This window comes from Opisthocomus hoazin, chromosome 15, assembly GCF_030867145.1.
Source record: "Opisthocomus hoazin isolate bOpiHoa1 chromosome 15, bOpiHoa1.hap1, whole genome shotgun sequence".
NCBI classification, from domain to species: Eukaryota; Metazoa; Chordata; class Aves; order Opisthocomiformes; family Opisthocomidae; genus Opisthocomus; species Opisthocomus hoazin.
In genome coordinates, this window is record NC_134428.1 from 7564816 (window position 1) to 7587990 (window position 23175).

At 39.7% G+C, this 23175-nt stretch overlaps 1 long non-coding RNA gene across 1 annotated transcript in view; it reads right to left on the reverse strand.

Moving 5' to 3' along the window:
* Nucleotides 1-2732: 2732 nt before the first annotated feature.
* LOC142363270 (uncharacterized) overlaps nt 2733-23175 on the reverse strand; it is a 77773-nt gene continuing 57330 nt past the window's right edge. The window contains exon 5 of the long non-coding RNA XR_012765635.1: nt 2733-2860. This is a non-coding gene — a long non-coding RNA (uncharacterized LOC142363270). The remainder of the gene's footprint in view (nt 2861-23175) is intronic.

Below are 23175 nucleotides of genomic sequence, written 5' to 3' on the forward strand. Positions count from 1 at the left end.
GAACACAAGCGTTAAACCAGGCTTTTCCTCCCCACCCAGCTGCATTAATGAAAGACAGGCCCAAAGAAGATACTGGCTATATCCCGTTTCTGCACGTCAGTTGCTGTCAGACAAGTGCAGCTGATCGGACCCAGCACACACTGCTGCAGAAGATGCACCATGAAGAATTTGACTCACCTCACTCAGCTGCGCTCGCACTGCCAGGTTAGCAAAACATAAGGCATTTGTCACCCGTGGCAACAAAGTACGCTTTTGGACACTGGAACAAAAGCAGTCCTGACCCTACTTCTTCCCATCTCAGACTGCCAAATAAACAATGCCTGAACAGGCCAGGGCTCCCTGGACAGGCCCTCCCCATCCCAGGACTTCTCTTCTGGCAAGATAATGGTATTGCTTTGTGAGCAAGGTGTTCTCTTCAGTTTCATTAAATTTTTCACCTTCAGAGCTCGGGGTCCCTTTCTGGGAAGCAGAAGCTATGGATTCAAGCTTACCCGAGGCTGAGATAGGTCTAGAACCCCGGTCTATCACTGCTGCTCTGGTTTCAACTAAGAGAAAAGAATGAGATGCTGCTTGTACCTAAGTGCACGAAACAATGTTATAGGAAGTCTGGTCCTTCACACATGCACCACAAGGCTCTTTGTACCTATCGTTCTCTGCAGGTAACTTCAGGGCAATTTTGATTCCCAAAACAAAATCATTTTGCAAAATGACTCCCCCCCCCAGTAAAGGTAGAATTCTTTTTTTTGTCTGTCCAGTGCTTTAACAATACTGTCACACTGTTACACACACAGTTGCACCTTGCCTGTTTAAGTCAACACTAGCTTCCTTCGCCTAGCAACTTTGTCTGCATTTCAATTGTAAGAAGCATCACTGCTTGTTAATCGGGGTTGATGCTGCACTGGCAGAGTTCATCTTCTGTTGTGTGCATCCCTCACAATAAATAAGGCTGGGAGTACAACAGGCTATTGACAGTGATGATTTCAAATCAAGAGGCAGTGCTGCCACTTAATCTGAGGTTCAGCTACAAACTAGAACTGGGAAATGGGAATAATCACCAGCCTTTCCAGTGGTCATTGCCAGGGTTATTTTGTCAAGGAAACAAGCCTGACCCAGCAGCAGGCGTGGCAGTGGAGCCACTAATGCTCCCTGAGCAGAAACACATTCTTCTCTTTACTGCATGCAGCTGCTGGCCTCATTTTCACTCTCTAGTATTTGGGCTCACACTAACGTTTTGATCACAGTAGCTACTATTTGAGAGATTTTTGCCAATGTTAGTGCGCATAATTCCCTGAAGTAATTCGTCCCCAAGGAAAAGAGCACTTTACCTGCTACTTACTATTGCTTTAAGCAACAGAAACTCTGCAAAAATATCATAATTGTGCTCTTTTCCCTGCCACAGGCGAAGAGAAACTAGGTTTTGCTTTGTCCTTGCAGGGGTAAGGAGAGAGCTCAAGGATGCCTACTTTTCTGTCTCTTTGCAAGGCAGTGGTATACTTCAGTAGGGATTTTTCACACACACTTTGCGGGGGACAGAACTGACTGCTGAGCACAGAGACATCCTGGTGACTCTCTCGCATATGAAGAATGAAAAAAACCATGCAACTGAAAGACGCAAAGATAGATCGGACTACTGTGGCACCAGTACTGTCTTTGCCATATGCCTTGGGTTGGTGGCTACCTTCCACTACCTATTGGAAGAGCTCAGGAGAACCGCATGTTATTTTCAAAACTGATCTCCAGTGAACTCCAGCACTCTTCCTGAGCATCCCCTCACAACCGGCACTGGGCTTTCAGCTTCCATACCCAGGCAGCAGTCTCAGGAAAAGCCTCTCTCTCTGTGTATGCATGTGTATGCACACACACATTTTACAAGATTTTCCACATCAGTCGCTTAACCTTTGGGGCTTGACTGCCCAAAACTTTTGCGTTTGCAACACCATCACAGGGTAACACTCATTTGGAAAATCCATCTAACTGCCTTGCTACATTTTAGGGATCGGATATCACTTCTGAAGAGGGGATCTATATCCCTAATTTACTTTAGTGCTTTTGAAAATGAAATACTAAAGAATGTGACATTCTACAGAAGAGACAGCCTAAACTTTAGGGATGAAAAGTGCCCTTTAAGGCTGCAATGTATTTTACCATTACTGCTGTAGGAACGATAATACAAAGAATGACAGAGAGCAACTTGACAGGATCCATTAAGACAGAGACAGTTTGTGTATGCTATTATGTGCAAGACACTGCACAAGTCTGCCTATGCAGAGCAAACTGTTCTGGTTTCTACTAACAGTGATTTATGAGTTTGGGGTTTTTTCTGTTCTAAGAGATGTAGCTAAAAAGCACAAGGCTAAGAGCACTCCTTACAAAGGTGCCCTGCTGAACACAGCAAGAGACGCAACACTGTGCAGCGTGACTAACAGCAAAGGCCCTGATCCTGCACTGCTGTGCGAGTGGCAGGCTTGTCAGGGTGCAGAAAGCCAGAACCCACAGACAACACACATTCACTCTTTCATATGCAAAATTTTTTAGGCTCCACTACAAGTCATTTTTTTTCAATCAGACACCAACTAAATGGTATGGGAAAGGAAATGCAGCAGATACATGACAGCATTGCACAGATCTCCTGGGCTCAGTCACTGCTGAGACTGCAGTTCAACACAATAATGGCTACAACACTGCCTTGTAGCAAAATGCAATTATCCTGCCAGGATCTCACCTACCTGGTTGTCTTGTAACTTTGACACAGCTTGTAACAAGTAGGGACGACTCCTCTCTCAGGCGGCTGCTTGGCTTCGATGTGCGCGTTCGGAGTCCTTGTGAAAGACAGCTGCTACAGCCAACGGGATACTGAAGTCTGCATAAAGTCAAAGTGCAGGTATAAAACTTAGCACTTGCTACAAACAGCATCAAAATACATTGAATTTTGAGGTCCAGTTCCAATTTCCTTGTGATTTGCTGCCTAGCTTCTTAGAAACTCATGCCCTAGATACTCATTAGCTTCTTCGATTTTAGTGAATAGTTGGCTGCTTGCCAATTAAGATATTTTTCATGTTTCTACACAAAATGAGTGCCACACAAATACTGGTATTCCTCTTGCTGTTAATTCACTGTGTACAATTTATTTTATTATTAATTGATGATTTTATTAAGCAAGATATCATTCTGCAAAGACAGTAGGATGAATATTCACCAAGAAATGTCTCTTACCACCCCCAAATTTACTGATAATCACAGTTCAGTTATCTTCAGGGTTGCACTTCCTTTACAACTTTGTAATAGAAAAATTTACTGTTTTAAAAGCTCCTATATACACTACAAAAGCTATTCTGATGTTTTAAACATGTTTCTTTTCATAATAGGAAGAGAATATACATATATTTGCATAAAGATTGTCTCTGTGTGGAGTGTGAACAGGCGGAAGAGAGAGGACTTTACACTTAAGCAAAGAGATAATACTGAGTCTTTTACCAGCTCAGATCCCATTCCCCATGTCTATATTACAGCCACAACCACTGTAGAACAGTACTTTCTCCTACAGAAGTACTACAGACATTGAAGTGTAGCCAAGGCATTTAATCAACTTCAGGGAAAGATGAAGCTGACTTTCCAATAACGACTTTCCAATACATTCTATTGTACTTGTTCTCTCTTCAACAGTGACTTTTTAGGATGGGTCACAGTTTCAGAAAAAGATAAGACACAAAACTGCATAGCTATTCTTTGTAAAATATTACAGTAATCAGTAGCCTTGAAACTCTTTTCTCTTATCTGAAAATGGGAGGAACGTGTATTGCACCTCGTACATTTATATAAGCAAAGAAGCAGCAAAAGAAGAGGCAAACGCAGGCGAGACAGCGTGGTGGGCAACACCTCCTGTCAATGCTGTCAGTATTACAGAACACTGGCCACAGAGAGTACTACTGATGTTAACCGAAGCAAGCCTGCATTAGTATGTTTAAGCAGACAAAGGGCATTACTTTATAAAGACGTAATGTTATTTTTTCCTCTCTCCTCTGCATTGCCTTTTGAGTTTGGTTGGTTGTTTCCGTTTGGCTGGTTGATTTGGGGTTTAATACCAGAATGGCCATAGTCCCATCAACAAATTGAAAACTGAGAAAAAGGCAGATTATCAAAAATGTCCACTGGATCAAGACAAAGGTTACAAAATTTAGGAGGTGACTAAGGCTGCAGTAAGAAAAAAATATATAGAATTGATAGTGCTGCCTGTTAATAACTACAGAAGTTTTATACCATCTGCTTATTTCCCCTTTGTCAGCTGCACAAGGGAACCACATGAGAGATACCATAATAAACAGAGGTATTTTTTCCCTCTTGAAGATCACAAGTCTCCAGAACCTGTGGCATATTTGTTCACTTACACTCAAGCTGTTAATATATACAAGTGAGAAGAGACCCAGTATTTTTATCAATGTGGAATAGCAGCTGAGACAGACAACAGAACCTCCGCAGAGGGGCATATCCATATGTTACACAATAATGAATGCCAGAAAAATAACACAGTGTTGGGGCTTCTCCTGGAGAGCTCTAGTCAAAGGCATTTTAACTAGAGGTCAAAAAAGAGTCCATGAAGACTCTGCAAAAACTGACATAGCCTGAGATCTTAAAAAAAGCCATTTGGGAAGTAAATGCTCTACATTAATCCCTAGACCTGCTTCTATTATCCAATTATGACAAGCACTACCCTCCTGCCAAAGCCCTGCTATGCATATACTATATTTCTTGATCTTTCCTGTTTCCTAGTAAAGGTTTTTGAATCTGCTGCCAGTTCAACCCCCGAAGCATAGATGGGAATAAGAAGCATCTTATCTCCTAGTATACTATTCCATATCATGTTTTCTACTGTTTTCAAGCTGTTCAATCTCTCAAGTTGTACGAGATGCCTGTTTCCCTTGGGAGACTATTTCACATACACACAGAATCCCAATACCCCTTGTGCATATTCCTGTATGTAAGGCTCGGCGCTGCGATACAGAAAGGAGCCCTCTGCTCTCACCTGTTTTCATCTCAGTCTTTCAACAACAGGAGGAAGAATTTCCAGAAAGCTGTCTTACAGGTTTCTCCTCCAGAACTTCAGACTGACTGAAGTGCTCACAGGAAAGGCACTTTTGCACTCTGTTGGTGAGCACAGAAAGCATCTCCTGGAGCATGCAGATCAGAGGTTGTGGTGGTTTAACCTGGCAGCTGGCAACTAGGACCATGCAGCCGCTCACTCACCCTCTCCCCCACCAGCATGGGATGGGGAGGAGAATGGACATGGCCAAAACCTAGAATTTGTGGGCTGAGACAAAGACAATTTAATAAGACAGCACAGGAAGTAATAATAATGATAACAAAGAATATGCAAAACAAGTGATACATAATATGATTTTTCTTACTGCTCGATGACCAATTGCACAGCCTGTCCATGAGCAGCGATGACGGAACTTGCAGATTTCACAAAGTTCCTCTGCGCCCCCCATCCAGCCCCCATTCCTAAACAGAGCACACCGTCCATGGCACGGAACGTTTCCATTGCCCAGCTTGGGTCGCTGCCTGGCTGTGCCCCCCCCAGGCCCTGCACACCTGCCCATTGGCTGAGCACGGGAGGCTGGAAAAAGCCCTGGATTTCACAGCAACGACTGAAAACGTCAGTGCTACCAACATTCTTCTGGTACTAAATCCAAACCACGGCAGCTAGTGGGAGGAAAATGAACTCTGTCCCAGCTCAAACCAGGGCAGAGGTGCAGATTTCTTCCTGAATTCACCCAGTGACATCTTAAAAGTCAGCTGCTCGTTTCCAGTGGTAACATCTCCAATCAAAAAGCTGGCACGTAACAGTAGATAGCATAAACTTTATCAAGACTTCTGATTCGGGCTTGTGTCATGTTTCCATAAGAAATTTGGGAAATGGAGGTTAAATTAGCCTACTGTAAAGTATGACCATAATAGAACAACACAGTTATCAGTAAGACTCCGATAAATCACAACGAGAAATCAAACAACATTCTTCAAAAATTTACTTTAAAATATCAAAACACGTTTGTATTTCATTGTCTAGGTCAGTAAGGGAAAGTACTACAGTTACAGATAACTCCTGTCAGCTTAAAAAGGAAAGCAAAATAAGGATCAAGAAGTGCTCACCATATAGCACAGTGGCCCGAAGTAAACAGGCTGGAGCACTGAGGACTAATGCACAGTCCCATCTACACACAGTTACTATACATCACAGGTAGGAATAATAGCATAGACACGCAAGTTTTGGCATCACAGCTCAGGCAGCAAATCTGCAAAACATGAGGCTGGGAATGACACCACTATACAAACTGGCTATGAGTGAGGAAAATCAGACAGGCCAAACAGGCAAATGGCATCAAGTAATCTTCGGGATCTGCTCAGATGTAATAAAGCCTCAGCTAGAACACTGTGCCAAGCCTTCCAGAGATACAAGGGTCAGGAGGAGAGTACCAGGGAAGACAAAAACCAGTAAGGCAGTTGTAATCAGTTGTTACTTAAACAATCAGTATGAATAAGCAGAGGTGTAGAGAAAAGAAACTGTGAGGAAAACAATGAAAAACTACAGTTGCTTGTGCTACAGAATAGACAGCTGAAGAGAGATACTATGCACAGATTATATAATTTGTAACAAAGAGTCACTGGAAAAGACGACAAACCCACTCCTGTCTAGTGGAAACGGAACACGGAAGCAATTAGGCCCCTTCTCCCTGGAGAAGGGAAGGCTCACAGGAGGACCTCATTGTAGCACTCCAGTACTGAACGGGCGGCTACAGAGAGGATGGAGGCTCTCTCTTCATAAGGAGCCACGTGGGGCAGCAGGGTACAGCTGCACCAGGAGAGGCTTCATCTTGACATAAAAACCAAATTTTTTTATAGTGAGAACAATAATTGATTGGAATGGAATGAATGGAACAACCCCTGTCACAGGATGTTTTCAAGATGCGAGTGGACGGGATGCTAGCTAATCTCATCTAGACGCCCTTTCCCATGGAACGTAGGACCAGATGGCCTTTCAAGGTCCCTTCCAACCTGGGCTGAGTCTTCAGCTTCTCTGCTTACACCACTGGCAGCGCAGGTAAGGAGTGACACGCATAAACACTGGTGTTGACACTGGTCCATTGAAGTTTAACAAACACAGAGTATTTTAGGGGACATAGTAACTGACAACAAATCATGTTTTAGATGGCAGCATGAATACGTATACTTTAGAAACACAGTCTCTTCTCCAAAGATCTTGTATTTGAAGTAGAATTACCTAGCAGACAGAAGCTACCACTGCATGAGTTTCAAGGATTTGCTCGATTTACACTACAGCAGAGTCAGCAATTGTACCTGGGATTTTAACTACGTTCAGGCAGGCCTCTCCTCTGCAGGATATCACTGTGCTCTGAAAAGCTGAGTCCTTCTGCCACTCCTTAGAGAATCTGGGTTTGATTATTTATCTCCATGGACTTTAGCATTATCCTAACAGAAGATGGCAGATATTCCAACAGCAATTTTAGAGTTCTGCTGTTTGGATCGCTGCATTTGTGAGAATAGTGCATGTGTGAAACCAAGGGGGATCAAAGCATTGGTGAGGAAAGGGGCCTCAGATGTAAAGAGAGCCCTCCCCAAACTACTTTTTCCCTCACTACTTGTCTAGATGGAGTTACTGTAAAATGGGTGCCAACTCCAATACGAAATTGATAGCAATCAGCAATACATGTTGCACTGTGTAAGATTTTCCAGAGGTTCGGCACCAATGGGTATTTTCAGTCATGACTTGGAGTACAGACTACAGAGTACCCTTGCAGAAAGGAACAACTTTGGACTGCAAGTGCTCGTAAGATGTGACTGGAATTCAAATGGTCCTGATGATCCAAGCTATTTCAGACCAGTGCAGATCAGTAATGGCATTTGCAAAATGCTACTAACATGAGGACATGAAAAACAGACAAGGTAGGAAATGGTGGACTAGAAAACATTTCTGCAAAGAGTATTTTTGAGTTCTAATGTCATGCAGAAGACAAACAATATAATCCTTCTACTCATATGGGTAAGGCTTTAACGGAAATGGCATCCAGAAATGTATAACTGAGCTCCAGAAACAAGAAACAGCAATGGTCAGATGTTTAGAACTTACAAAGACTGAGAAGAGAGCAAAAGCCAAGATAAAATAAAACTTTGTTATTTTAGAGAGTATTTCTTTTATCCTAGAGAAAAGACAGCTATGGAGAGACATGCTTACATCCATGTAAAGAGTTGCTGAAAAGAGGAAAATAATATACCCCACTGGAGACAGAAGAAAAATCTAGTTGGTGTAACCGTGATTTAGTCATGTATCAGAAGAAAAACCTTTTGAACAGCATGGAATGACAAGCAGTGAAATGGATTATATACAGAGGCTGTGGAGTTTCCATTGCTAAATGATTTTAAAGAAACACTGAACTGACTCTGTCAAGAGTGATTTAGATATTGTTGAACCCTTCTTGAAGAAAGATGGGCTAGATGATCTTTCAAAGTCCATTACAACTCTTCTATTAATTTTTCTTCAAGGCCCACAGCAAAGATGGGACAGAAAGTCTATTCCCCTAGGAATGAGGTTTTTTATCACATTTCTTTTATCAGTTAGCAGCAGAGGAAAGCTGTAATTAGTAGCATCTGAAGTTTTTTCCCCAAACTCAGTGTTGTTAAACTGCAATTGCCCATCAGGGCACGGTCTTCCTAAAACAGAGTTATGCAGTAGCTAAAAGCACATATCTTTGGACATGCTACAGACTGGAAACAAAGAACCCTGAGGCACAAACTATTTTAACTGTGTTATTATGTCTTACCAATATCAACTTCATTCATACATTTGACAGTAGCTCTTTCATTCCACGTCCCTACCTGGCCATCAGCCACAGTCTTTAAAAGGTCAAAATCCTGATCTCCAATGGAACATCCCATGGAGATGATGTGATCTCAGAGGTAAGGAAAGAACCTGCCTTTACAAGACAACTTATGGCTACATCCTGAATAGATCATGCCTCTGGATTCCAAGAAAGCATTTGAAAGGGTAGAAGAGTAGAGAAGGGAGGTAGAAAGGTTTTGAACCAAGAAGTAATATCGGGCTTCCAAAAAACATAGGTTTCATTTCCCGGTCAGAAATGGACTTCCTGCATCATTTATGATGAATCAGTTCCTTTTTTTTTTGTGGTATTAGTTCATTTTAAAAATGAGGATAAAAATAATCTGTCTTTAATTTGACTATCAATTCCCTGGGACACATAGTCTAGTCCATACTGTTTAAGAGGGAAAGGAAAGGAATATATTCCCAATTGCTCCCAGTAGAGCTAGTGTACAAGCTCTAGTCAGTCCTGAGAAGCACGCATAGGGTTAAATCCACTGAGAACTTCGGCAATGACGTCACTGTGACCAAAAGTTGGCCTTAAGATAAATAAATGTGCTTTCAGTATTCCCTGCAGTCATTTGCTGTCCCTTGGCACCAAGATGAAATCATAATGCTTTGTAATTATAGATAAAAGGGATTTGACATGAGAGCTCTCCAAACAAGCCAAACATCCTGGAAAGTAAAAAAAAGACCCAACAACTTGCTTGCATGCTCATTCTCCAGACTCGAGAATAACCATCAAGACAATTTTCTTATTATTAGCAGCTGTTCAGAAATCAGTACTAGATTCATTAGTTAAATCAGTGGGCTTTCCCAGACAAAAAGAAAAATATGGAAAGAGGAGGATTTGAGAATAAATCAGCCAGACTGTAACAATGTCACAAACACAAAACCCTACAGCTCTGGCATGAAGAAATTACACAAAACCAAATCCCACAAACAAAAGATATATTCCAAGCATAACTGAATAATGTGTAACCTCCTGTTCTTTTGACAGCACAGAGGATGGACTCATCTACTCCAGCAAAGACTCCTCTGAGAAAGATTACAGGGGTGCAACAGGAAAAAAACAAGGAAACCTTATGCACTACTATCTCTGTAATTTAAAAACAGCTCTAAATGATATTTGAGGAAATGTTGCCATCACCCTACAAAGGACATGATCCTATTTTCCTAACCCAAGATCATAATACATATGTGAAAATTCTTAATAATTACCACTGTAACCACTGTTACAACAGTACATGTCAGTCACACGTTTAAAACCACCAGTTTGAGGTTTGGTAGCTTTCCACATGTGCTCTGCGGGTAACCCTCTTAATTCTGTAAGTATTTACTGTTTACACTTTTGGGCTTGTTTTGAGTTCTGGGCTGCTGCCTACATCAGACCCTTGGCTGTAGCAGAGACATTTGTTACAACTAGTGAGACTGACAAAAGAGACTTCTTTCCTCTTTTGGGAAACTCCAGCAAACCACGCTATTGCTATTAACCCACCAGAGAGAAAAGTGCTATAAAATAAATGTAAGTTGAATTTATATCAACAGTACAGATGTGCATGTAAAAAGCATAGCCCAAAGTCATACTTATAAAGTAGGCCTGTATACATTTTTATTGATGAAGTAGAAAAAATGTTTAAAAATCTAATTGAAGTACTCCACATTTGCAACAGAAAAAACCCAAACACATTAAATCTTTTCACAGTGAGTTCACCATTAGGAAATGAGGACCACATTAGGAAACTCCAATTAAGCAGTAACTGTGGTTATTTTAATTTTATGCCTTAAAGCTTTTTCTAAAAAATTTAAAAAAAATGACTGTTTTCTAGGATGAACTGTTTCCTCCCAGGTATGTTATCTTTTGAATGTGAAACACTTTGGCTTAAATAATACAAACTACAGATGCAACTGCAAAAGTGCATCTGAAATCAAGTAACCATGACCTAGTCTAAAACTTCACGTAAGTTTTGGCCATTAATTTTCTGTCTCTGTCAATGCTTTCTTTGATGTTGCTCTGTCTTGCTGTTGCTGTGTGTATAAGAATCCTTGACTTCAGGTTTGTAAACCAATGTCATGGTCTCTAACAGTAGAGTGTGGTGGGGTGTGTTGAAAGAGGATCATTAAACAGGATTTTTATTCTCCTTTGTACTGGTGAGAATACATCTCCCTTGACAGACTGTGGGAGAAACTCCTATATATGCCAAAGAAATAGTTTTTTAAATTTTTATTTTGTATTATTATTACCGTCCATAGACAACCATACTCCCTAAACACTCTAGCCCTAGTTGAATACAAATATATGCAAAATATAAAAAAGCAACCCTACAAGTTACTTTGCAACTTAGACATATCTTCTTGATCTCATTACACTACAGAATTGGTCACTTTGTATTTACAAATGTAAATCTAAACCAATTATTCAGCTATTTCACAGGGAAAGTGGTGATATTTGCTGAATAATGCTGGCAATGATAATTTAAGAGTTTATATACATGACCTTGAACCTTGAAGAGAAACAGATTGCTAAAAGTAGTATAAATTGGATTAATGTTTAAAAAATCATTGTAAATGTTAGAAAAGCCTAGTAGAATGCTTCGCCACTGATACCAGTAGGATCACTTCAGTAGTATTTATTTCAAGAAGAGGCAGCATCATGCCCAAATATAATCCTTATAGATACTTCCCTACTGACCTCCATAAGGATTAGCTCCCACCTGATGACTCTTACTCAGCAAGGTATTTAAGCACTTGCCTTGTATCCAACAGTTATCTGATAGCTAAGGGCAGAGGCTCTGGACTTAAAGCTAAACTTGTTCTTAAGCATCTTACGGCACTGGCCTCTAGCTGTGAAAATACGTTTCTGAAACATGTGGAGTTATTTAAATCAAAAGGATAGAAAGCATCTGATTACTTAACTAGATCCTTAGCTGGATTACTTAACCCAATACAACAAACTCCTGTCTGCACGCTGAGCTCAGTTTCTGGCAGACTTGTTTTGCCCAGTATTGACTTCTGCAGCAAGTTGCTTGTGCTGCAATAACTGCTCTAACCTCAACCAAAAGAAGAATTACCTAAAATCTTTTATTCTGTGGTTTACCATACCATCTGATATTGCATTAATTTCATTCATCATTTACATAAAGTATTAAATCAATATACAGTAGGAAATCCTAGATTGCATATTAAGCTATTTCCATTTCTACATGTGTGATTTCACTTTTCCAGTGGGCACTGTCTTCTAAGCAAATGAAACTACAAGACAACTTGTTGTAAGACAACTGCAGACTTAACAAAATTACAAAATATTGCTTTTATCTTTTTTTAATTGTTTAATTAAATGCCATTCAATAAACATTCTGAAAAGGAGAAAAGTAAGGAAAAGGGAGAGCAAGCACCTGACTGCAAAAAGGGACAGTTTTCAAGCATATCAATAGCTAATCAGTACAGAAGTACAGCCGTTCTGTATTTAAAGGGGGCTTATAAGAAAGATGGGGACGGGCTTTTTAGCAGGACCTGCCGTGACAGGACAAGGGGCAATGGTTTCAAACTGAAAGAGGATAGATTTAGACTAGATATAAGGAAGAAATTTATTTACAATGAGGGTGGTGCAAGCCTGGCTCAGGTTGCCCAGGGAGGTGCTCGATGCCCCATCCCTGGAACCATCCAAGGCCAGGCTGGACGGGACTCTGAGTAACCTGAGCTGGGTGAAGATGTCCCCGCTCACTGCAGGGGGGTTGGGCCAGACAACCTTTAAAGCTCCCTTCCAACCCAAACTATTTTATGATTCTAATCCTAGTGTTCTGAACAAAAGTGGTCACTGGTAACAAGTGGTGGGTTCTGAAAGGCCTGAGTGACTTCAGGGGATCTGGGATCACTTAGTAGATCTTCATAAATTTTCATAATTTGTTGACATATTATTCTTGTTTCTGTATAATTGTCAGTTTGTATGAATTTTTCTTTTTGGTGGTAGCTTCTTAATCTAAACGAACCTATTTCATATTGGAAGTACACATCTTTACTTCTTTACTGGGGAAGATTATTACTATAGCATTATTCAGAAGAAGAAACTGCACCATACATAAATACCTTCAAAATGATCACTGTCTTCATTCTCTGTAAAACTGATGCATGGTAAGGTGTATGTTGCTAAAAAAATCTAAGGAAGAAACTTTCATTTTAGCATGAGATTTTTCTTAAACTTTTTTTATGGCTACCAAGCTGAAAGAAAAGCTGCATTCTGATCCTGGAGAAAGCTTTCTCAGCTGAAATTCATTAAATCATTTTGCCTCAGGTCATAAAAGACAAATTTTTTTTTATTTCTTTTTGTTTGTTCTCTGTAACTAACCATCAAAGTAAATCGCCTGTTGGAGCAGTCCCCTAAGAACGACTTACAGCCATCCAGGTAGCCTGGAGTTTTCATACATGAGATTCCTCTTTATTTCAGTATTAGTTCTGTGTTTTTAGAGGATGAAAGGTTGCATTTAATAAAATGTTTTATCCATAGATGAGCTCTTTATGATTTTCTCTCACCGTACTTTATCTTTCCATAAGTGACTTTATGCAGCTTGCATGCACTCTCCAGCTTTGTAAGCACTAGCACAATATACATCACTGGATAAAACATCATCTCCAGTTGTAATGGAAGGTTGCAATGAAGGCAGATATTTCATAAATGTCTAGAAAGACAGATAGCAAGTCAGACAGAATTAGAAAAAAAAATAGACAGTATCAATCTACATAATATCATTCCTTGGCAAGAAGTGGGCTATCTTAAGTGTGTGTAAACAGCAATATTATTCATGGTTACACCACAGTGTAACTGCTTGCTGGATTTGAACGAGGTTCCCTGAATATAAATGAAGTGACAAAGTGAAGAGAAAAGAAGCAGCTGAAGCTAGAAACCAGCAAACTGAAAACAAAAATGATCGAGTCAGATACACCTTTTTTTATTTGGTCTGAATAGGAATGATTATTAAACCAATAGATTTATAATACTAGCCAGAGTGAAGTACAAAGAAGAAAGAAAACCGTTTCCCAGTGACATTCTGCCCATGTGTCTCCGCCTTGACATTCAGCATTATTGCCAGCATAACCCTAAGTCTCTTTTAAACACAGTCTTGAAATTGCTTCACACTGTATCAGAAGAACTGGTGATTTTCAGGAAGATAGACATCTGCAGAACCCTCATAAATCCCTATCTCTTTGTGCCAAGCAAAATCTAATACCTAGGTCCCTCATGCTAAAAGGCATCAACCAGGCCTGCCACGTCTTCAGCATGTTGATTATTAACTGAAAACTGTAACAAGAACAGAAGGGAATTTAATCTGCCATTGTCAGGGCGTCGCTGCTATTTGGAGTAAACCCAAGTGAGCAGCAATGTTCAACATGTAATTCCCTTGTTCTGAAACTAGAGCAACAGGATTACGCATAAACCTTTTCAAAAATTAGCTGCTGAAAATGCAAAAAGACCAATACGTGAGGTGATCCACCCAAACTGCATTCCCGTATCATACTGGGACCTGACCCACTGCACTCTCAAGACAGGCAGAAACCAGCACAGAAACTGTTACAAAACCCTGACAACAGAAAATCTGGCCTGAGGCAGCTTGAAATGAGAAGGCAACGTCCTCTCTGGTAGCCAGTACGGAGATGATGGAAGCAGTGCCGAATAGATGTGGGAAACTACTATCAGTGAAAACCAACAGGAAAAAGATATTGTTTGTCTTCTTCCAAAATGAGCATCTCTGCATGGAGCAGACAGCTGGAGTCTGGATTCCTCTAGACAAATTAAGGCTGGCTTCCTTCAATATGGACATTAGGACAATGTTAACCACAAAAGACAGCAGCAAAGACTAAGCTGAAGGAGCAAGAAAAATTTTACTCCATCCCAGGAAAACCACACTGGAGTTTGCAGTGGCAGACACAGAACAGTGGATATATTGGCTGTCTTGCCAGTCCACACCACAGCTAAACTGCTACAGAGACCAGCTGAGCTGGACACAGTTCTCTCACTATCTCCCAGCTCCTCCACCAGAGAAAGAGCTGAATTCAGATTAAAATAAGGCAGACTTGGGCATTTGCTTTATGAATTGTGACTAATTTTGATTCAGTATGTTAGAAAACTTTTTAAATAATTTTGAAATATTTCTGCTGCAGACATTTAAACTTTTAAAAGTATTTTTATTTTCGTTTTCTTCATTTAAAAATGAAAAGTTATTATACAGAAAATTCGGATGTTCATTTCTCTGTTTCATTGAGACTGATCAATTCGAAATGTTCTAAAAACCTGAGTTGACAAATGATTCTTAAATGGCGTTTCCCCAGGAATGTTTTCTTTTGACATATACACAACATTTGGCTATAGCTTTTTTTCCTTGATAAACGTACAATGGACTCCAGCTCCTGACATAACAGTACTAACATCTGAAACTGTCTCCACGTGCAAGCTCAGCACCTCAACAGGGTACTCGTTTCAAAAAAGTAAAGCAGTTCATATACATCTCACCTTCTTTCAACATTTTTGAAGCATAAACAAACTTTTGTAAAGAATCAAAAGATTTTCAAAGCTTTCATTTACAGTAGAATATACATTGAGCTCAATTTAAAATTTCATTTTTCTACTTTTTAACTCCAGTTGTACTTGTTTCCTTGTTTATTTGTATGGCAAATTGTGGATTCATTCACTGCACACTGTTAGCTGTCAACTGAAATGACATCTTGTATTTTTCAAACCCAGACATGGCCTCCTTCTGTAATGACATGAAACACTTCTTTAGAAGTTTCTGAGATCCTGTTTCACAACTTCTTCAAATATAGTGGGGGGAAAGGAAGCTAAAGACATTTTTATATCAATACTTGCAGGAATTATTCAGTGTACTTCAGACTCTACACGTTATAATTTTGATCACAGCAGACTATTTGCATAGTGTCAGCTTCCAAAAATAGAAAAGCTACTTATAAATACAACTACAATGGAAGCTTAAAACATCTAAGATCGTTAAAAGAAAAAAAAAGAATTGAGACTAATCTTACTGAGCAAAGTGGTAATTTGGGGATTTCAATGATTTCAAAACTTGCTGTGCTTAAAACAAGAAATTTTATGGCAGATGGGATTCCGAAACCGAGTTTTCAAATGCTGAGGTTCATTTTAATTTTATTCACTCAAATGTTAAATCTTGGACAAACATTGTTAAAAAGATTAAATCAAATCAGGCATAAAAAGTTCAACAGAAACACCTGTGCCATCTACTGAGTATGGTGACATTTGAATGAATACATCTAGAATAATATCTATTATTAAAGCATTACAGATAGCAAATGCTTAACCAAGGAGCTAATCCTGGAGCAGTCTAAGAGAAAGACAAGGTCAAGGGGAAAAAAGCACCTGAATAGTACAAGAAGAGTAGTACGGGATCACCCTGAATCTCATCTCTCACAACGGGCAGAGCAGCTCAGCAGCAGGTGCAGTTTTGCGAACAGCATAAGAACCGGCGAAGCACACTCACCCTGTCATCCACTGGCTTCCAGCAGTTCGCAGCAGAGGAGCTCCTGAGCCAAGCATGACACCTTTCCATTTACTAATTCTCAGTGATTCTTTTTCTTTCATTATGTTTCCCAGTCAATTTTTACACATGTAAACTTTTAGGACCCTCAACAACCTGGAGAACGGCATTCTGTAACATTTTCTGCTGCATGAGGAATAACCCCTTTTTGCTTGTTTTGTATCTACCTCCTGCTAATTTCATTTTATGCCCTCTGAGCATTTTTGAGAGATCCGCTGGATTTAGGAAGAGATGAAGTTGTGAACCTAAGATTAACTATTCTTTATGAAACTTCACATCCATTTGTTTCATTTGTTATCCTTCTACTTGATGCTCAGTAAATGATAATTTGTATATTAGAAGCTAATTTAATTAAAGCCTAAGGTTACAAAAAGACAAAAAAGGGGGGAGTGCAGAAATGCTAGCATAGAAACACCGAGGAAAGCAATACAGAAATGGAAACAGACAGGGACATACCGTCTCCTAAACCAATCCTACTAGTGCTGTAGGGCCCTAGTCTAGAGCTTTTCCACTCATGATCTACAGACATCTAAGGGCCTATGGGCTGCTTCTACAACCTTAGGAAGAAATAATTAAGAGAAGCAAGCGTCTCATCAACACTTTTAAATCCATCACGCAGAGGTCCACTTCACTTAGAAAAATCTAAGCTGTGATTTGAAAAAGCCTGAAAACCCCATTCTAGTCAGAGAGACAACTGTGTGGAGGAAATAGTCATTAAGCTTGTTGATTTACAGGGAGGCTAATGAGAACTATTGTACATCATGGTTTTAATGTAACAGCTAATGGATTTTTTTTGTTCAGAAGGGGACATAATCCTTCCCTTCCACAGATCATGCTGTACAACGGATCTTCCCCAATGTCAGGAAGCTCATAGAGATGGTAATGCTTCTCTCTTGATCCCCTTCTACTCTGACTCCCCTTGACAGGGAGTTATTTGAGAACAGATGTGAGTTTAAACTTCAAAGCAAGACAGCCAGAGGAAAACAAACAAGTTTAAGGCTAAAGATATTACCAGTTCCATTGGTTGCCTTCCTTAACTTCATCGTTAAAAGCTGAGTCAAGTGGCTTTTAACAGAGTTTCTTTTCCAAAGCAACACTGGCATGAATGAGAGGAGGAATGACAATATCCAAGTCAACCCAATGTAAGTTAATTAGCTTCTAAAGAGCCTCAGGATGTCAGATTTAAAGTATTAATAATAAATATTATATATTTTCATTGAAAAAAAAATTCATATCATTAATGTCCTTGTTTCCAAGGATCTCTGATGGGAATGGGACTTCGGGATTAGTTCTATAGCTGTCAGCCAAGTCACCAGGCATAGAATGTTACTTTAATAATGGATAAATGGCAACAGATTTAATGTCAACAGGTATGTAACCTAGGGACATAGAAGCATTAATTAAATCAGTAAAGGCAGGCAGAAGCTGAAGAGGAAAAACCTGAACAAGAATTTGGGAAGCACTGATAAGGTTTGATTTTCTCTCTCCACAGCTTGTGCCTCCAGCAATTCAGCCCCTAAGATGCAAAAAAGCTGTGAAACGAGCTATCAGAACACTTGTCAATCACTGGACAAGCTGTATCATGGTCAAAAGGTACTGCTAGGGCCTGCAGGAAAATAATGGAATGAATATATGATGCAGGATTATCAGTGACTAAGCAACTGCAGTTTTGATTATTGCAGCAAAGAGGCTTAAACAGAAGGGGGAGAGTGATAATGGCTAAGTTAAGGATTATAATTCTTTCTCTCTTTTTCATTTCAAAGACTTTGTTTCAATTGCATTTGCTAATCTCCATGTTACAGGAGATTTTCTGTATTACAGGGAGAAGGAAGACCATTCTGCAAATTGTTAATTGAAGCTAGATCAGGTGGTGCTCTTTTTAATTCCAAATCCAGGGTTCTGGAAGTTACATTGGCAGGCAGAGGTACCCATTTCTCACTGGAGATGCCTGTTCTTCTTTGAGGAAGACGCGATACAGAACGAGAGAAGAATAACGAAGAGTCAAAGAAATCTGGTAGTAGTCTCATTTATTAAATTATCAGTAAAAATGAATCTGAGCAAAGTCTCCAGAGTACACAAAGTGTGTTTATATGTTCTGTGTATGTATTTTATATACATATAAAGTATGTATACACTCTGTGTGGAAACTACCTTCTTTACATATGGAAATACAATTAAAAATCTACCAAAGTGTCAATTGTCTAGAGTCTTTGTTAATGGGCTGAGCAAGAATGGCTAGTAAATGAGAATTAACTTCCAACTTTGGTCTAAAAAATCTGTACCTTATCAGTTCAATTTGCAAGCAAATTAAACATGTTGGTATTTGTTCTCTGGACATAATCTGTCACCTTGCTATCATGTGAAGAATTGTTTGCCATCTGGATGATCAACATGGAAGATTAATGCTGTTGGCTCCTTAGGTCAAGTGAAATTAAATTAAGATGATGGTTAAATGGAAGATACGTGATTGTTCATGTTCAAATATGTACTACAGAGCTCAAAATCCTAGTCTGGAGCAGGAGTTTGTGCTTTTATCTCTACATATTTTTATTATATGACTGTAACACTTTTGAAAGGATCTGGTTTCATCTCAAATTCCAGCCAAGCAAGAGCAACACAGAGAAGACTGTTCCACTCTTTAGCAATGAGGTGGAACAAAGGGAATAGGGAATGGAGTACTTTAGTAGTCAGAGAAATACTTGTCTTCTAAAAAGAGACCATTTTTTAGACTTCGCTGTTCACTACAATTTCTTGAAAATCCTTGCATTATACTTATTATATCTTCTGTTCTTAATTTACACATGCATATAAACAAGATGGAAATGTAACATTAGAGAAAAAGTAAATAGAGCATTACAACCCAGCAGTTGAACATGCAATTGGGTTTTCAAAGCGTTATTACTTCAGATTTGTTCTATTACTAGTAACAGATTAAACACGTATCCAGTTTTCAAAAGAACATCTCTGTCATCACGAGTATGTGGACCACATCCTAGTCTGCACTCTCAGTGAAACTGAAGCTAATCTAGAGCCTTAATCTGGAAAGGGGTCCTGTTTCCTAGGTTTCGAAGAGGTGGAATAGGGCATAGTGGGCAGACCAGCAACTGAAAGAGCTACCTCAGAGTGACTAATGCAATCACCTCAAAATACCATAGACAGATGACAGATTGCCACAAGAAACCTTTTCTTAGATGCTTGCAGTCATTCAAATGACAGATATTTTCCATTCTCTTCTCCATATCTTAATGTGCAGCCACAAGAAGATTTTTTCAGTGTGTTACTTTTCTATAAAGCCCTGAAACTGTGGGAGAAGTTGTACGCTTCAGTTATTTATTCATTAAATATTTTGCATTTCATGTTACCTCCCTCTTAAATAACCCCAAGCAAAATTAGCATAAAAAGTGGTGTTTGAGAACGGTATTTTAAATTATTTGCACTGCACTAAGAACCTAGCTGAAACATGAAATGCACTTAGTTAGGCTTTTATGCCAAGAGTCTAAGAGAAGTTTTCTCACCAGTAGAAACCTTCTATTAGTGAAGAGTTTACCTCAAGAAAACTAGATCAAAACAATTTCAAGTGCTAATTATGTTCTGCATAGGAAGTTGCTCCACCTTCATAAGCACAAATAATGAATGGACGGATTTTTTAATAAACAACTCCTCTAACAGGAAATCAGAAAAGTACATCCCTATTGAAGAGAAAATAACAGCCGAGCTCATTTTTAATTCACAGAAAACAACACAGCAGTTTAGTCAGTATGGAAGAAGGAGACATCAGTTACAGGGGACTTGTGCATTAATAGCAGAACTAGTCTGCATAGGCGTGTTGTACAGATCTCTCTAGAGTCCAAGTCAGAGGAAACAAGATGTGACAAAGTGGAAGAGCTGCAAACGGAAAAACTGAAAATGTTTGTGAGAATGTTCAGCAGACTTGCCGCAGACTAATCAATCAGCTGGTAAGTATGCAATCAACACACTGGGGAATTCCCAGAGTGTAACAACAGGTAGATAAATTGCGTGATACAATTTTGCTAGTTCTGCCGCTACAACTGGAAAGCAGACATTCATTCTGGTGATGACAGTTATACCCTCTGGCCATCACCACTAATTAAATCGCTATCTTTCCCATTCCATTTTGTCCCCAGATATAGATGTGATCAAAGACAGCACCATATAAAGAAGAAGCAGGAAACTAGATTTAGGTAATAATTTTAAAAGCAAAGTAAGGTAGCCTGAGATATTCATGCAATCCCTTGAAAAACAAAGCATGCTTCTGCAAGCAAGATGGGTACAACAGTGTGTGAGGGGATGTGTGTATGACTACAACGTTGTAATCGAAACCTTGTGCCTTTCACAACTCCCAAAACTGCTAGAAAAATGCATAGCGCACATATAAATTGGAATAGTTTTTGGGAAGTATGTTTATCAGTAACGTACTATATACAGGTTATTGCAAGTTACAGTACAGCCTGTTTCAAAATTAGGATTAATTGATTCTGTTTCAAATACTCAGAGCAGTTGTCACTTTTCCTCAGAAAAGACAAGCCCTTCTTGAAAAACAAATCATACTCAAAATATTACTTATCCAAAACCAAAGACTAGCCTAATGTTTACAGGACTGTGTGCATACTGGAAGCTGTGCTCCAGTGCTCAAGCCCTCTCCCACCCACCACCATGCATTTCCAATGATAGACACAAAAGTTAAAGGAAAAATCAAATTAAAATACAACATGTAGAAACTGATAGCAGCATATCATTGTGGGTCTTAAACTACAGACTGCACAATACAACAGATGGGAGAAAGTTTCAGCGGAAGCGATCCACCTAACTAAGGTCAATTCCCTTTTCTAATTCTAATGCAATTGCTTTTCTGAAGTGGCTTGTGGATACTCTCGCATACACTCCCCCTTCCCCAGGCCAGCTCAGATGCCACTCGCTGCTGGACACGGTTGACTCCTCAGGTGCCTTGAAAACCTTATGTCACTGCAAGACTCTCCAGACTTTCTTTTCTCACACAAGGAACACAGACCTATGTGCAAATGGGGATCTAACAACAGCATGACTTTGAAATTAAAGCTCTGACACAAAATGAGCATAGCAATATTGATACAATTCCAGCAACTTCAGTAGTGACTGGCTCTCAGACGTGGGTGTTTTGCCTTTATCACGCAGTGGTAAGTTAAATGTTTTAGAAATGCAACACAGTGAAAAGTCAAACACTACTGTAACGTGTTTTTGCATGTTATCCTTTTGCTGTCTGAAATACCCTCATACGGAACATCGCTGTAGGAAAGAACTCGGACAGTACCCCCAAAAGACTCACACCAGAATCAGTGCCTTTCTTTTCCAGAAGGATTAACTAAAACTCCAGTAAGTGCAAAAAATGGCTTGAGGATTTTCTTTTCCTTCCTCAGTGTAACAGTAAGTCCTTTGTATGGTTTCTGATGACAGGGTGCCTCCTCACCTCTCTTAGTTACCAGCTGCTGTAACAGCAAGATCACCAGATTATAGGTATGTGGCAATAGGGAAATGCTGTAGAAAAAAAAGACAGGCTTGAAGAAAGATTATGAAAAATGCTGACAAGACTGAGGGATAACAAGTAATTGCAACACCCTAGTATGGATCAGCATGTGGTTGTGCCAGTCTTCCTACAAATGACACAGTAATCACACTTGTCCTTATCTTTGCACCAACATCCTGTTTCAGAGATTCTTGCCTGGAGAGACAGTTTCAAAGTTGCTTTGAACTCCGTAGGTTTCCTTCTCCAGCTACCGTCCCTTTTGAACAGAAAGCATCCACAACAAATATTTGGTTGACCATTTTTGGCAAATCTGTAGTTCATCTAAAACTAGTATTCCACCAGGAATGTCCTTTGCCCAAGTTAACACCAATGGAAAGCTGAATTACACAATAACGAACAAACCTCAATTCAGTCATCTCACACAGGTTAGTTCCCATTTATTTTTCTACTCATTTTTCTCAAAGGTACTTCAGATTTCACCTCACCATTAATGAACCCAGCTAGACTGATGGCTCAGCGGATCTTTGTGTCAGTGCCTAGCCAGGAGTCTGTCCATCATGAAGATGATCTGTCTGCTTCAGCCTCGTGGGTCTGATCCAGTACAATTGGTGAGGCTTAAGGAAAAGGTGGAGTCTTCAAATCCTGAAGCATTTTATAGTGGATCATTATCTTTAATAGCCTGTAATACTACATCTTAAGTTTTAATCACCAAGAACTATCTTGCTGCTTACTCCTTTGTGGAAGACAATGGTGGCCCCCACCCATTCTTATAATATTTTTTCTTTAAAAATAAAATAAAGTCCATCACTGCACAAGCACGCAAAATGCAGAAAATCAACATGAGAAAGCAAAGCTTTAAATTAAAAGTAGGACTGTAGATCACTTGTGGAACTTAAAAAGGGAGACAAAACATCCAGTACTTAGGGAGTAACTGAATCCCACACTTCAATCATCTTAGCTAGCAACCTAATGTCCTGGCACACTTTCCTGGGCTAGATCCTGGAGACTGGATTTAGCACAGCACACTTCTGTGGGCCTAAGCAATGGGTACAAAGCACATTCAAATTGCAAATGCCTGGTGCTGTGCTGGGTGTCTAGACATAGGGTCCGAAAAATATGAAAAGGTGTTCCTCGCACAACAATCCTCTCGTCTGCAACTCTTTGTTCACTCATACTTTTCCCTGGTAGTTCTCTAAGTACTG